This window comes from Chiloscyllium punctatum, chromosome 31 (genome assembly GCF_047496795.1).
Source record: "Chiloscyllium punctatum isolate Juve2018m chromosome 31, sChiPun1.3, whole genome shotgun sequence".
NCBI lineage: Eukaryota > Metazoa > Chordata > Chondrichthyes > Orectolobiformes > Hemiscylliidae > Chiloscyllium > Chiloscyllium punctatum.
Genome location: NC_092769.1, coordinates 62,681,113 through 62,694,365, shown reverse-complemented (window position 1 = coordinate 62,694,365; position 13,253 = coordinate 62,681,113). Strand labels below are relative to the sequence as shown.

General features: G+C 44.5%; 1 protein-coding gene across 1 annotated transcript in view; it reads left to right on the top strand.

The window, feature by feature from the left end:
• Positions 1-4,320, top strand: part of LOC140456888 (uncharacterized) — a 66,071-nt gene extending 61,751 nt beyond the window's left edge. The window contains exon 4 of the mRNA XM_072550796.1: positions 4,098-4,320. The gene's annotated coding sequence lies outside the window, so the exon portion shown is untranslated. The remainder of the gene's footprint in view (positions 1-4,097) is intronic.
• The last annotated feature ends 8,933 nt before the right edge of the window (positions 4,321-13,253 follow it).

Here is a 13,253-nt window from a genome sequence, read left to right as displayed (position 1 = left end):
AAATTTTGTCCCCTCATTCAAGACGGGGAGTAGTGACAGCCCTGGTAATTATAGACCACCTTACTTTGGTTGTGGGTAAAGTATTGGAAAAGGCTATAAGAGACAGGATTTATATACATCTACAAAGCAATAATTTGTGAAGAGTAAATTGTACCTCACAAACCTTAGTTTTTTGAGAAGGTAACTTAACAGGTGGATGAGGGTAAAGCAGTTGTGATGTATATGGATTTCAGTAAAGTGTTTGAAAAGGTTCTCCATGGTAGGCTATTGTAGAAAATATGGAGGCATGGGATTGAGAGTGATTTAGCATTTTGGATCAGAAGTTGGCTAGTTGTAGAAAGACAGAGTGGTGGTTGATAGGAAATGTTCATTCTGGAGTTCAGTTACTAGTGGTGCACCGCAAGGATCTGTTTTGCAACCACTGCTGTTTGCCATTTCTGTTTGAGGGTACAGAAGGATGGGTTAGTAAATTTGCAGATGACACTAAGGTCAGTGGAGTTGTGGACAGTGTGAAAGGATGTTACAGAGGGACGTAAATAAGCTGCAGAACTGGGCTGAGAAGTGGCAAATGGAGTCTAATATGGAAAAGTATGAGGTGACAGGAGTAACAGAAACACAGAGTACTGGGCTAGTGATAAGTTTCTTGGTAGTGTGGATGAGCAGAGAGACCTCACAGTTCATATGCATTGATCTCTGAAAGTTGCCACCCAGATGGAAAGTGTTGTTAAGAAGGCGTGCAGTATGTTAAATTTATTGGTAGAGGGACTTAGTTCCAGAGCCATGAGGTCATGTTGCAGCTGTACAAAAGGGAGCGGCACGGTGGCTTAGTGGTTAGCACTGCAGCCTGTCAGCGCCAGAGACCTGGGTTAGATTCCAGCCTCTAGCGACTGTGTGCACATTCTCCCCGTGTCTGCATGGGTTTCCACCGGGTGCTCCGGTTTCCTCCCACAATCCAAAGATGTGCAGGTCAGGTGGACTGGCCATGCTAAAATGCCCATAGTGTTAGGTGCATTAATCAGGGGGAAATGGGTCTGAGTGGGTTAGTCTTTGAGTGTTGGTGTGGACTTGTTGGGCCAAATGGCCTGTTTCCACACTGTAGGGAATCTAATCTAATCTAAAACTCTGCTGCGGCCACACTTAGAATATTGCATACAGTTCTGGTTGCCGTGTCATTGGAAGGATGTGGACGCATTGGAAAGGGTGCAGAGGAGATTTACCAGGATGTTACCTGGTATGGAGGGAAGGTCTTATGAGGAACGGCTGAGGGACTTGAGACTGTTTTCATTAGAAGGAAGATGATTAGATTCCCTGCAGTATGGAAACAGGCCCTTCGGCCCAACAAGTCTACACTGACTGTCTGAAGAGTAATCCACCTGCACCCATTCCTCTACCCTACATTTGCCCCTGACTCTCATCAGACCTCTGCGTACAGCTTAAAAGCAGGACAGTTTATCACCGTCATATCACTCAACCCATACTTTTGACATCAGTCATAAGCAGATGAGCAGTGCAGTTAACAATGCTCCATTGAATAGAGGAAGCAGCTCAAGCCTCATTAGGTTTGCTCTACTTTTAATGCCTTTAATCACCTTTCAAAATTACTTTTTGATCCTTTCAAACTCGATGTAGGTTTGACCAGGGTCCCTCCTTCCTGAAACGTCTCTTGGCTTATGGTACAAGCTCATCTGCACTTAAAATGGCTTTCTTCAGCTCATCATACATCCCAGATACCTCCTCTGACAGTGATGCGAATACCTCACTAGCTCTGCTTACAGGTTTTGTTTGGATCAACAAAACCCACCGTCACTGGCTGCTGCATTTGTTTAGCCACCTTCTCAAAGGAGATGAAAATGGCTTTTACATCTCTCCTCAAATTTAGGCAATGCTTGGATATATTTAAACAGATCCCCATGGGTTTGCTCATCCTCATTCTCTTCCTCACTAATCTTACCTTCAGCCTTCATCTCCATCCTTTTAAACTGACTTTCCTGTCTAAGTGCCAATGTATGAAATTCAGACTCTTCCTTCCCCCCCCCCCTCTCTTTTTTTCCCTTTCTTCTCTCTCTTCATATTTCCTCTGCTTTTAATTGTAATTCAAACAGTTCAATTTCTTTTTCTCTTCCATCTTCTTTTGTCTTGAACTCAAGCTGCTTAATTCTCAATTGAATTTTAGGCATCTTCAAAGATTCTGATAGCGTTTCCAGCAGTTTAAATGCTGATCTAATGCTGCAATAACCACATCTTTTTCCGGCCACACAGGCAATTTCAGCTCCCGCTTGTTTGCAAATTCCAACAGCTTTTCCTTGTTAATGTTTTGTAAAGCCCCCAAAGTCACTTCTTCCACCACCCCAACACTCTTAGTGACTGATAGAGCAATTACCATAAGCACTGTTTAAACCAATGAATTCAACACTCAGAACAAAATACACTGACACCTACCACTTGCTGCCTTTCAATCCAACAACCCTAATCCAAAATCGAAACTATAGAATAAATCCCGCAAATGGTTGTTATCTGTTATGGACCAGGCCAGACCCCCTTAAAACATTAATTGAAGGTATCCAGAATCTAACTTTTCTAGTTTTTTTAAGCAGATGTAAGGTGAATATTTCAGGAGTGACACAGCTGGTCAAATCACTCGGTTTTAAACAAAACAGAATTTACATACATACAAAAGAAAACTGAATTTAAAATAACATATCTGAAAACCTAATCGACTCTATCGCAGCTCAACAATGCTGTTCCAAGTACCTGCAACTTCCCTATAAACAGCCCCGTGACAAAATGTAAAATCAAACATGGGTTCTTACAGGAGAGATGTCAGAGAGAGAGAGAGAGATGATCGGCGTGGAACTGTTTCCTTGGGTCCCCAGCTAAAACCTGACCAGCAGCTTCAAACAGACTGCTTACTTAAGCCAAACCAAACCAGAAAAACCCTGAGCTAGGAGAATTGGCCGCTCCCCTTTCATTGTATAAGTGTTTTAGAAAAAACTTAAAGCCTTTCAAGTAGGTATTTCCAGACATATTGGAACCTTTGCCTTAATGACCCCTCTTGAGAAAAACCAAGGACAGAATAACCTTGTTAAAGGAGCAACATGGTCACACAGGTAATACAAATATCTTGAAGGGCACCTTTAAAAATTCACTCTTGGAATGTGGCATTGCTGGCTGGGTTAGCCTCTTTTTGGCCAGTCGTAATTGCCCTTGGGAGGGCTGGAGGCCTTTCTCTCTGTGTATCAGGAGACTTGAATAGACGGACATAAAATTTAAAATTTAGCTGTGCAGGCACAGGGTAGTGGGTGAACCAGGCTTTTAGTAAATACTCATGCGGGGAGCAGAGTTTTTGATGACCTCAAGATTACATCATTGGGTGAATAACCTACAATTCATTGCTGTATAGCATTGTGGGAAGTCATTTGGGAAGATAAAGCTGTTAGGACAGTAGCACATGGTTGGGAGAATGGGCAGTGGTAAAAACCTCATGCAGATATATGCAATGGAAGGAGCAATAAAACATTAAACCGAGCCCATGTACACTCATCAATGGAGGCACAGGAAGTTAGACAAGTGCAGCGAGGGGGCGGTGGGGAGTGTATAAGGACAGTTAAGGCCAGAGGTAACAAAGGAATGGTTGAGAGTTTCAGCAGCAGGTGAACAGAGACTAGGATGACTCAGGTTATGCTACTGAGCTGGAAGTGGGCAATCCTGAAAAATCACCTCTGGATGAAATATTTCAAAACATGGTTATGACATTTTTTTTCAGACTCATAGTTGCCAGGGAGTGGGATGGAGTTTGTGTTGGGGAATGATGACAAAGACCTTGGTTTTGCCATGATTTAATTGGAAGGAATTTCTGTTCCACCAGTACTGGATGTCAGACAAGTCAGGACAATGTGTGACCTGAAAGGAACTTGGAGGTGATGGTGTTCACATTCACCTGTTACCCTGCTCCTTCTCAGTGATGGAGGCTGAGCATTCGGAAGATTCTGACAAAGTTGTGGTCAAGTTGTAGGTGTCTAAAATCTCTCTCCTTCAGTCCCTACCTTCATATAGACGCCAGAGTCTTTCACTGTTGTTGTTTGATATTAATTTCACAGGCTATTAGAAGGAGAGGATCTGCAAACCAGCCATCACACTATGATCTGATGGAGTCGCCTATTTTATCACAAATGGAACGTGATCACATTTTAAACATTGAAGGAAAAAACTTCCTTCACACTGGAGATAAACCGCACACTTGTGTGTGTGGACAAGGCTTCAGCCAACCATCAGAGCTCACAAACCACAAATGCAGTCACACTGGGGAGAAACTCTGGAAATGTGGGGATTGTGGGCAGGAATGCATTTCCTCTTCTGAGCTGGAAACTCATCGACGCAGTCACACTAGTAACAGGCCATTTACCTGCACAGTGTGTGGGAAGGGATTCACTCAATCATCTAACCTGCTGCAACACCAGCTCGTTCACACTGAGGAGAGACCATTTCAATGCCTGGATTGCGGGAAGTGCTGTAAAAATTCAGGGGGACTGCTCTGCCATCAACGCATTCATACTGCAGACAGACCATTTCAATGCCCAGACTGTGGAAAATGCTTTAAAACATCCAGGGACTTGACGTCCCATCAACATGCTCACATTAGTGAGAGACCATTTAAATGTCCAGACTGTGGAAAATGTTTTAAAACCTCTGGGGACTTGACGTCCCATCAACATGCTCATACTAATGAGAGACCTTTTAAATGCTCAGACTGTGGAAAATACTATAAAACATCTGGGGACCTGATGGCCCATCAACGTGCTCACACCGAGGAGAGACCTTTTAAGTGCCCAAACTGTGGGATGTGTTATAAAACTCCCAGGGACCTAATGTCCCACCAACTTGCTCACATTAATGAGAGACCTTTTAAATGCCCAGCCTGTGGGAAATGCTACAAAACCTCCAGGGATCTGATGTCCCACCAACGTATTCACTCTGAGGAGAAAGCGTTTAGGTGCTCTCTCTGTGGGACTGGGTTCAGGCGATCATCTGACCTCATGGAGCACCAGCAGGTTCACACTGGGAAGAAACCGTTCAGCTGCTCAGAGTGTGGGAGGGGATTCACTCGTTCATCCAACCTGCTGAGACACCAGCAAGTTCACACTGCGGAGAGATCTTTTACATGCCCAGACTGTGGGAAGTGCTACACGAGCTCCTGGGGACTGACTTGTCATCAGCGTGTTCACACTGAGGAGAGACCGTTCAAATGCTCGGACTGTGGAAAGTGCTTTAGGAATTCTGTGGAACTGATGTCCCATCAACGTGTTCACACAGAGGAGAGACCTTTTAAATGCTCAGACTGTGGGAATCACTTTGCAAGTTCCTGGGGACTGTTTTATCATCAACGTGTTCATATTGAGGACAGACCTTTCAAATGTGTAGTGTGTGGGAAGTGCTACCGAAGTTCTGTGGAATTGATGTCCCATCAACATGTTCACATGATGAGAGACCTTTCAGGTGCTTTCATTGTGGGACTCGGTTCAGGTGATCATCTCAACTCTCAGTTCCCCAGTGAGTTCACACCAGGGAGAAAAAATGTACCTGCTCCATGTGAGAAAAACAGTTAGCTCACTCATCAACCCTGCTGAACAGCAGAGAGATCACATTGGGGGATATACCATTCACCCGCTCCATGTTGGGGAAGGAATTCACTGACTCATCAACCCTGCTGAAACAGCACAGAGTTCACACATCTCAACAGCAATTGGACCTAGCAGTTCATCCAGTTCAGGACTGAAAGCAAAGTTTTAATATTCTTGATAAAAGTCAAATAAATCAACTTTGTTATAAATACCATTTGGCAGGTCATTGTAAGGATGTGCTCATAATGTACTTGGAAGAATCAGCATGGCTTTGTCCAGGGGTAATCATGCCTGACAAATCAGTTAGAATTCTTTGAGGGTATAACGAGGAAGTTAGATAAACGAGAGCCAGTAAATGCATTCTGTTTTGATTTCCAGAAGCCATTCGACAGGGTGTCATACGGGAAGCTGCTAAATAAGAGTCCATGATGTTAGCAAGGCACTGTCAAGGATTGACGATTGGCTGACTCTTAGAATGCAGAGAGTTGGGATAAAGGGGTCATTTTCAGAATGATAGCTGGATGATGAGTGGAGTCAACAGGGGTCAGTGTTGGTACAACAACTATTCACATTATACATTAATGATCTGAACAAAAATTGAGGACATTGTTGCTAAGTTTGCAGATGGCACAATGATTGGTGGAGGGACAGGTTGGAAAGAGGAAGTAGGAAGGCTTCAGAATGACTTGGACAGTCTTGGAGAGTAGTTAAAGAAATGGCAGGTGGAATACATCATCGGAAAGTGTAAGGTTATACATTGGTAAGAAGAGTAGAGGCATAGGCTATTTTCTGATTAGAAAAATCTTCAGAAATCTGAAGTGCAAAGGGACTTGGGAGTTCTAGTTCAGGATTCTGTTAAGATTTTCATGCAGGGTCACCTCGTGGCAAGGAAGGCAAATACAATGTAGGCACTCATTTCAAGAGAGCTAGAAAACAAGAGCAGAGATACACTGCTGAGGTTATGAAAGGCTCTGGTCCGACCACATTTGGAATATTGTCAGTAGTTTCCGGCCCAGTATTTTAAGGAAAACGGGGATGAATAGGGTAAATAGACACGGTCTTTTTCCTGGGATGGGAGAGTCCAGAACTAGAGAGCATAGGTTTAGGGTGAGAGGGGAAAGATGTAAAAAGGACCTAAGGGGTAAAGGGTGGTGCGTGTATGAATGAGCTGCAAGGAGAAGTGGTGGGGGCTGGTAAACTCCAACATTTAAAAGGCATCTGGATGAGTATATGAATAGGAAGTGTTTAGAGGGCTATGGCCAAATGCTGGTAAATGGGACTAGATTAGGTTAGGATATCTGGTTCGCATGAATGAATTGGACCAAGGGATCTGGTTCCGTGCTGTACGTCTCTATGACTCTGTGCTGGTATTGGAGGGATTCGGCAGATACATCTTCCGGGATTGCTCTGCACAAGTTTTTGAATTTCTTGGAGCTTTTCCAGTGACACCGATTTTGGAAATCTCTCCCCACAGAAACAATAAACAAACCTTTTACTTTGTATGGTGAAAGGCTGAATGATAGTGAGGTGCTGGTGAATGGAGTGACTCTGTTTGATGTTGCTGTATTATTTGGTTGGAATTGACGATCTGGAAATGCATCCCATTGAAAATGCTGTAAAAAGAATGGACAGAAAGCAGTCCAACCGTCAGGCCAGAGTGAAATCCTCCATCCAATTTGGCAGTGGAGTATCTCTCCTCACCAGAGTCCATCCGTGTTTCTTTCTTTTGGCTCTTTGATTTTTGAATCTCGGTCGTGGAGACAGTGATGGCAGTGGCTGGAGGCTTTTGACGGTTGGCTATGAGGTGCTGAATCCAGTTGATGGCATCGAGGCTTCATCAATATCTGTAGTTTTGCTCGAGCTGGATTCTGCAGTGAGATGGCTGATGGCTGGATCATGGTTGCCAATGGGACCCAGTGAGAGCGGTAGTAGCAGCGAAGGATGATAGCAACGATGAAGCCTGGTATGCCCCACAAAGGTTGGCGGCAGCAGTCAGCGCTGAGGACAGTTGGCAGACAACAGGCGAATCTTGCCTAGTGTGGGGAAAGCATTCCTCAGGCCAGTGCTCTTGGGGAAAGCTCAGCTTGGAGTGTCTGCAGGCCCATGGCTTAAGAAAAAACTGTAGTATTTGACTTTTTAAGTTTTTTTGAGTTTAAAAGGTAAAATTAACAATGTAGTGCTGAACATTTTAACTCCTTTATTTTTCAACAACAAATTGAAAACAACAAATGTTACAGAACACAGCGGGTCAGCCAGCATCCATGGAGAGACAGCAAGCTAATGTGTTAAGTCTGCATGAATTTTCATGACTTTGATGATATCTGCATCAGTAGTTGCAGATACATTCTATTTTGTTCAAAAAGCACAAAGCTGTAGGCAGTTAATCCATGTGACATTTTACAAATTCCTACGTTGGAAGTGGAAGCGGTCTGACTCAAGGTTGAAATACAGACAGACTCTAACCTCACACCTTTAATGCATTGTCTGAGCTGAAATGTCACTTTTTCTTTTTAAAAATAAAACCTTAAGGTATCTCGGGAATGTGACTTGAAAGAAGTTCTGGATTTGCATATTAATGAATCGAAACCTGCAACCGATTCTAAAAGGTGAAAGACTTAACTGCAATCTAGGTTTGTTCAATATATCACATCAGTTTTATGTCCTTTTGCTATAAATTGTGTCCTATAATCCTGCTCCACTAGCTACGTGACGAAGGAGCAGTGCTCCGAAAGCTTGTATGTCCAAATAAACTTGTTGGACTATAACCTGATGTTGTGTGATTTTTAACTCTGTCCATTCTAGTCCAATACCGGCACTTCCATATCGGTGGTATCAGCATCACAGGCTCAGTGGTTAGCACTGCAGTGTCACAGTGCTCAGGACCTGGATTTGATTCCAGCCTCTGGCGATTGTTTATGTGGAGTTTGCACATTCTCCCTGTGTCTGTGTGGGTTTCCTCCAATAATCCAAAGATGTCCAAGTTAAGTGCTTGCTTAAGTTAAGACCTTGCTAAATTGCCCATCATGTTCAGTAATGTGTAGGTTGGGTGCATTAGTCAGGGGTGAAATTAGGGTAGGGGAATGGGTCTGGGTTGGGTACTATTCAGAGGATCAGCGTGGTCTTGTTTGGCCAAAGGGCCTGTTCCCATACTGTAGGGATTCTATGATTCTTCTACGATTATCAATGCTGTCTGACCGTATGTGATCTCCAGCATTTGTTTTATTTTCTGTACAGATTCCAGCATCTGCAGTAATTTGCTCCTCTTTATTTTTCAACTTCTGGAACTAAGATTTTGTACCTAAGTTGCTGCTGTTTGTGGTGATATTGTCTACTTTTTTTTTAATAGGCAATACCTGAGTGCATATCATAATGACATCTAAACCTTTTAAAATGCCTTCAACTGATGGGGTGGGGGAAAATCTTATCGGTCCTGGTTTAATGCACGATTCATTCAGAATGGGAATTATTTCCTTTGTTTTAGTCAAATAAGTTTGAGTTTTGATGGTGTGCACCTACCAGCAAGGGCTTGATCAACTCTGGCAGTTTCCTGTAGCACCCAGTGAAGATGCTAATAACTGAGGTTATATCACACTAAATTTTTGCTATAAATTCTGTGTGTTAAGATTGAGCCCTCCGCTATCACTTGATGAAGGAGTGACACTCCGAAAGCTAGTGTGCTTCCAATTAAACCTGTTGGACTATAACCTGGTGTTGTGTGATTAATAACTCTCAGTTTATTCACTGGAAGACCTTTCTGGTGCACAACGGTTGAATGACTCAATGGGCTATTCAATTTCACACTTTGAAGTTGATTATTTCTTCTTCCTATTCCCCCATCAATTGAGGGAGCTTAATCTCATAGAGCAAAAAAAAAATCAAATTGTCCATCAAAAAAAACCCTAAACCTAAAACAAAGTTCTGTCTCTAGCGAGTCAACATGTAACCCCACCCTTCAACCACAGACTTTGGAGGCCGAGCCGTCTTCAATTTTCTGATTGGCTGGAGGATCAATAGCTCCGGCTTTAAATCACGCCCCTTGCTTGCTATTGGCTGTAATAAGTTGTCAATCATTCGGACGGGGTCCTGTGGCATGCGCACATTTAATTAGGTTCACGAGCGGGTTTGTGCGAGTGTTGGCCTCAGTGCCATATTTGTCACGGCGAGTGGTGACTGAAGCGCTCAGCGCAATATTCCATGAAGAAAGTTTCATGATTGCCCAGTTTAGGTCTTAAGCCCCAAACGTAGGTTTTCTGGGTCCGCGATTTAAGCCGCAGAAGAGCCTCCGGCTTCTTTACTGAAGCAGGTGCCGGTTAACGGCCGCCAGTTTGGTTCAACCGGGGGCGGGGTGCACAGGCGCGGGTTTGATTGGTGATGTAATTTAGTGGGCGTGTCGGGTAGTTCCCCCGCCCCCTTCCTTGTTTGGTTCCCTTGGGAGGTTTTACTGCTGTAAAAGGTGAGATGAAATGAAGCTCAATGTGATAAAAAGCAGCAAAATCATCAGAAACCACCTGTAAAATTTACAGGTGTCTCAGCAGCTGGATGTCTGACTGAATTCTTCCTGCACATGGAGCAGGGTCTTTCCCCAGTGTGGCTGTGCCAGCTCAGGTGAGTCACTCAGGTGTATCCCTGTCATTGTCCTGATATCATCAGTTATCTCCATAATGTCGGTAACGTTTTCTCTCCTGGCTGGATGATCAGATAAATTCTAATCCAATAGACAGAACACCCATATAGTTTCTCTCACCTGTGTGTGGTGTGATTTTATTTCAGGGAGAAAGTGAGGATGCTGGAGATCAGAGTTGAGCAGGAGAATCGACATTGCGGGTGTAAGCCCTTCATCAGCAATGAGGCTTCTGGGCCAGGAGCTGAGAGATAAATGGGAGGGTGGGGTTGGGGTTGGGTGGAGGTAGCTGAGAATGCAATAGGTGGATGAAGGTGGGGGAGAAAGTGATAGGTCAAATAGGAGGGTGGAGCGGATAGGTGGGAAGGACGACAGGTCAAGAGGGTGGTGCCGAGTTGTAGGTTTGGGACTAGGATAAGATGGGGGATGGGGAAGTGAGGAAACTGGTGAAATCCACATTAATCTCGTGGTTGCAGGGTCCCACGGTGGAAAGTCAGTTGCTCTTCTTCCAGGCATCGGGTAGTTAGGGCTTGGTGACGGAGGAGGCCCAGTAGTTGCATATCCTGGGGGGAGGGGGAGTGGGAGTGGGGGTGGGGGGGAGTTGAAGTATTCAGCCATGTTGGTTCCGGTGTCCCAGTTATATTCTCTGAAACGATCCGTAAGTTGGTGTCCTGTCTCCCCAATGTAGAGGTGACCACATCAGGTGCAATGGATATGGTAGATGACATTGGTGGAAGTACAGGTAAATTTTTGTTGAATGTGGAAGGATCCTTTACCCCAAGGCCTCATCTTCCACCTTGGCACACTGCAACCACAAGGTATTAATATGGATTTCACCAGTTTCCTCATTCCACTACTGCCCCCTCCCCCATCCCCCATCCCATGCCCAAGCCTCCAATTCGGCAGCACCCTCTTGACCTGTCCATCATCAATCCCATCTATCTGCTCCACCCTTCTCTCCAACTTCTCACCTCCCCGACCTTCATCTACCTTTTGCATTCTCAGCTACCTTCACCCAAGTGTCAGCCCCCTGACCCACATGCCTCATTCCTGATGAAGGGCTTATACTCCGAAACATCGATTCTCCTGCTCCTCGGACTCTGTCTGACTTGCTGTGTTTTTCCTGCACCACACTCATGATTTTATTTCAAAAACTTCCTGGCGGCCCACCTTCTACTCCCTCTGGTAGGCCAACGACCCGGATATTGATTCCCCTGCCGCTGTTTTCCAAGTCATCGACTTGCTCAGACAGGGCCTGAGCCTGTTCCTCAAGGGCGTGGATTCGCCCCGCCGAAGAGGCAACCTCGGTCTCTGACGCCGCTGTCGCCCTTCCCAAGCCATTCCAACTCCTTCTCCTGCTTTTGCAGCATAGTGGAGATGGGCTCCAGTTGATTCCGAGTCTCTTCCCTCATCTCCTGGATCAGCTGTCGGATCACTCCGAGTTCCTCCACGATGTTCTGCTGTGCAGGCGTTTCTTTCACAGCTGCAGAGATGGCTGGAGCTGCTTGCCCAGTTGCAGTCTCAGGCCTGCCCGCTGTTTTCAAGTGTCCTGAGTGTTGAGACTTGGCCTTTTGCTTTTCCCCTTAGTCATTCTTGCGTGCTCGAGAAGGATTTAAACGGTTGTCTTACCGTTTAACAATACGTTTTTCCAAAAAAAAACTTAAGATGGGGGCTGAAAAAATATTATCTTGGGTTGGGGTGCAGAGCTCAGCAAGGCTGATCTATTCAGATCGCCACCATCTTGCATCCCCACCTGTGTTCTTTGAGGATCACACACACACACACAAACACAAACATTCTTGTAAATCAAACAGTAATTTTTATTTGTACAAGGGCTGGTTTTCCTACTGGTAGTAAGGTATTGATACCCTAAGGGTCAGTCTGAGAAGACCAAACGGTTACAATACACACAGTTTTGAGACATGTCTGGTTAGATGCAAATTGTTCTGTTTGGCAGTTGGATCAGGCAATGGGCTCGTGACACATATAGTAATAAGATTTACAGAGAACTGAACAAACAAGATGTCGTTACAAATTTACACATCTACTGACACCATATTGTGAAAAAGAACAAAACAAGCGATCAGGTAAGCTGGAAAAATGGTCACTGCAGCCAGGCCTAATGAGATTACAATTTCAATCCTTTTACCAATCTTTTCCATCTTGCTCAATCTACTGAGTGATGTTGTCAATTCGTTTTTCAGAATCGTCAGTCCATAAACAACAATCAGGTCCAATAACAGCACAGGCGCCTCCTTGAGCTGGTAGCACATAGTCCAACACCATCTGATTTTCTAAGTCCAGTGTCCTTATCTCCGATGTTTTCTGGTTCACTAATCCCATTGCAATCGCAGTTTCATTTTCCATCTTGGCGAATGCATGTGCCAACTCATTTAGTTCATATAGAGCTGATACTGTACCACAATTTGGTCACATAGAAGCAAAAGAAGTCCTGCTATCCAGAGTATTCACTTTGCAGACTACGTTTGCTCCACTTTGTGTAGTGGTACCCTGTCCATTCAGATGATGGAGTGGGGCCATTTCTGGGAGTCAAAAGGCAGGGACGTAATGCACCAAGGCACGGCCTCCATTAAAGTCAACGGGCAACCAGGAGTAACCTGTATGGTTACACACCCATGTGGTCATTCCTCACAGTTCAGGCTGCATTTTGTATGACTGTATATTGGAACATGTGTAGCGATGTGTTCTGTCCATGCTACCAACATTCGTGGCACTCTCCATCAAAGGCAGGTTCATCTCTGGCTGCTTCTTTATGCACATCTTGGTCTGTAATTATGTAATGGCAGTGGCTAGGGTAAGACCACCCTATCTTGGGTCTGCTTCCATTTGTTCACTCTATACACCAGTCAACAATTGGATGTATAGTAATGGGTATTCCTTTGGGTGCCTCCTGGCATCTCATATATTCTCGATCCTTCTGAGCTTTCCCTCCACATTTAATTTGGCACATCGGCAGTTTATCTCTTGTGGCATCACAGTGTTGTTGACTATAT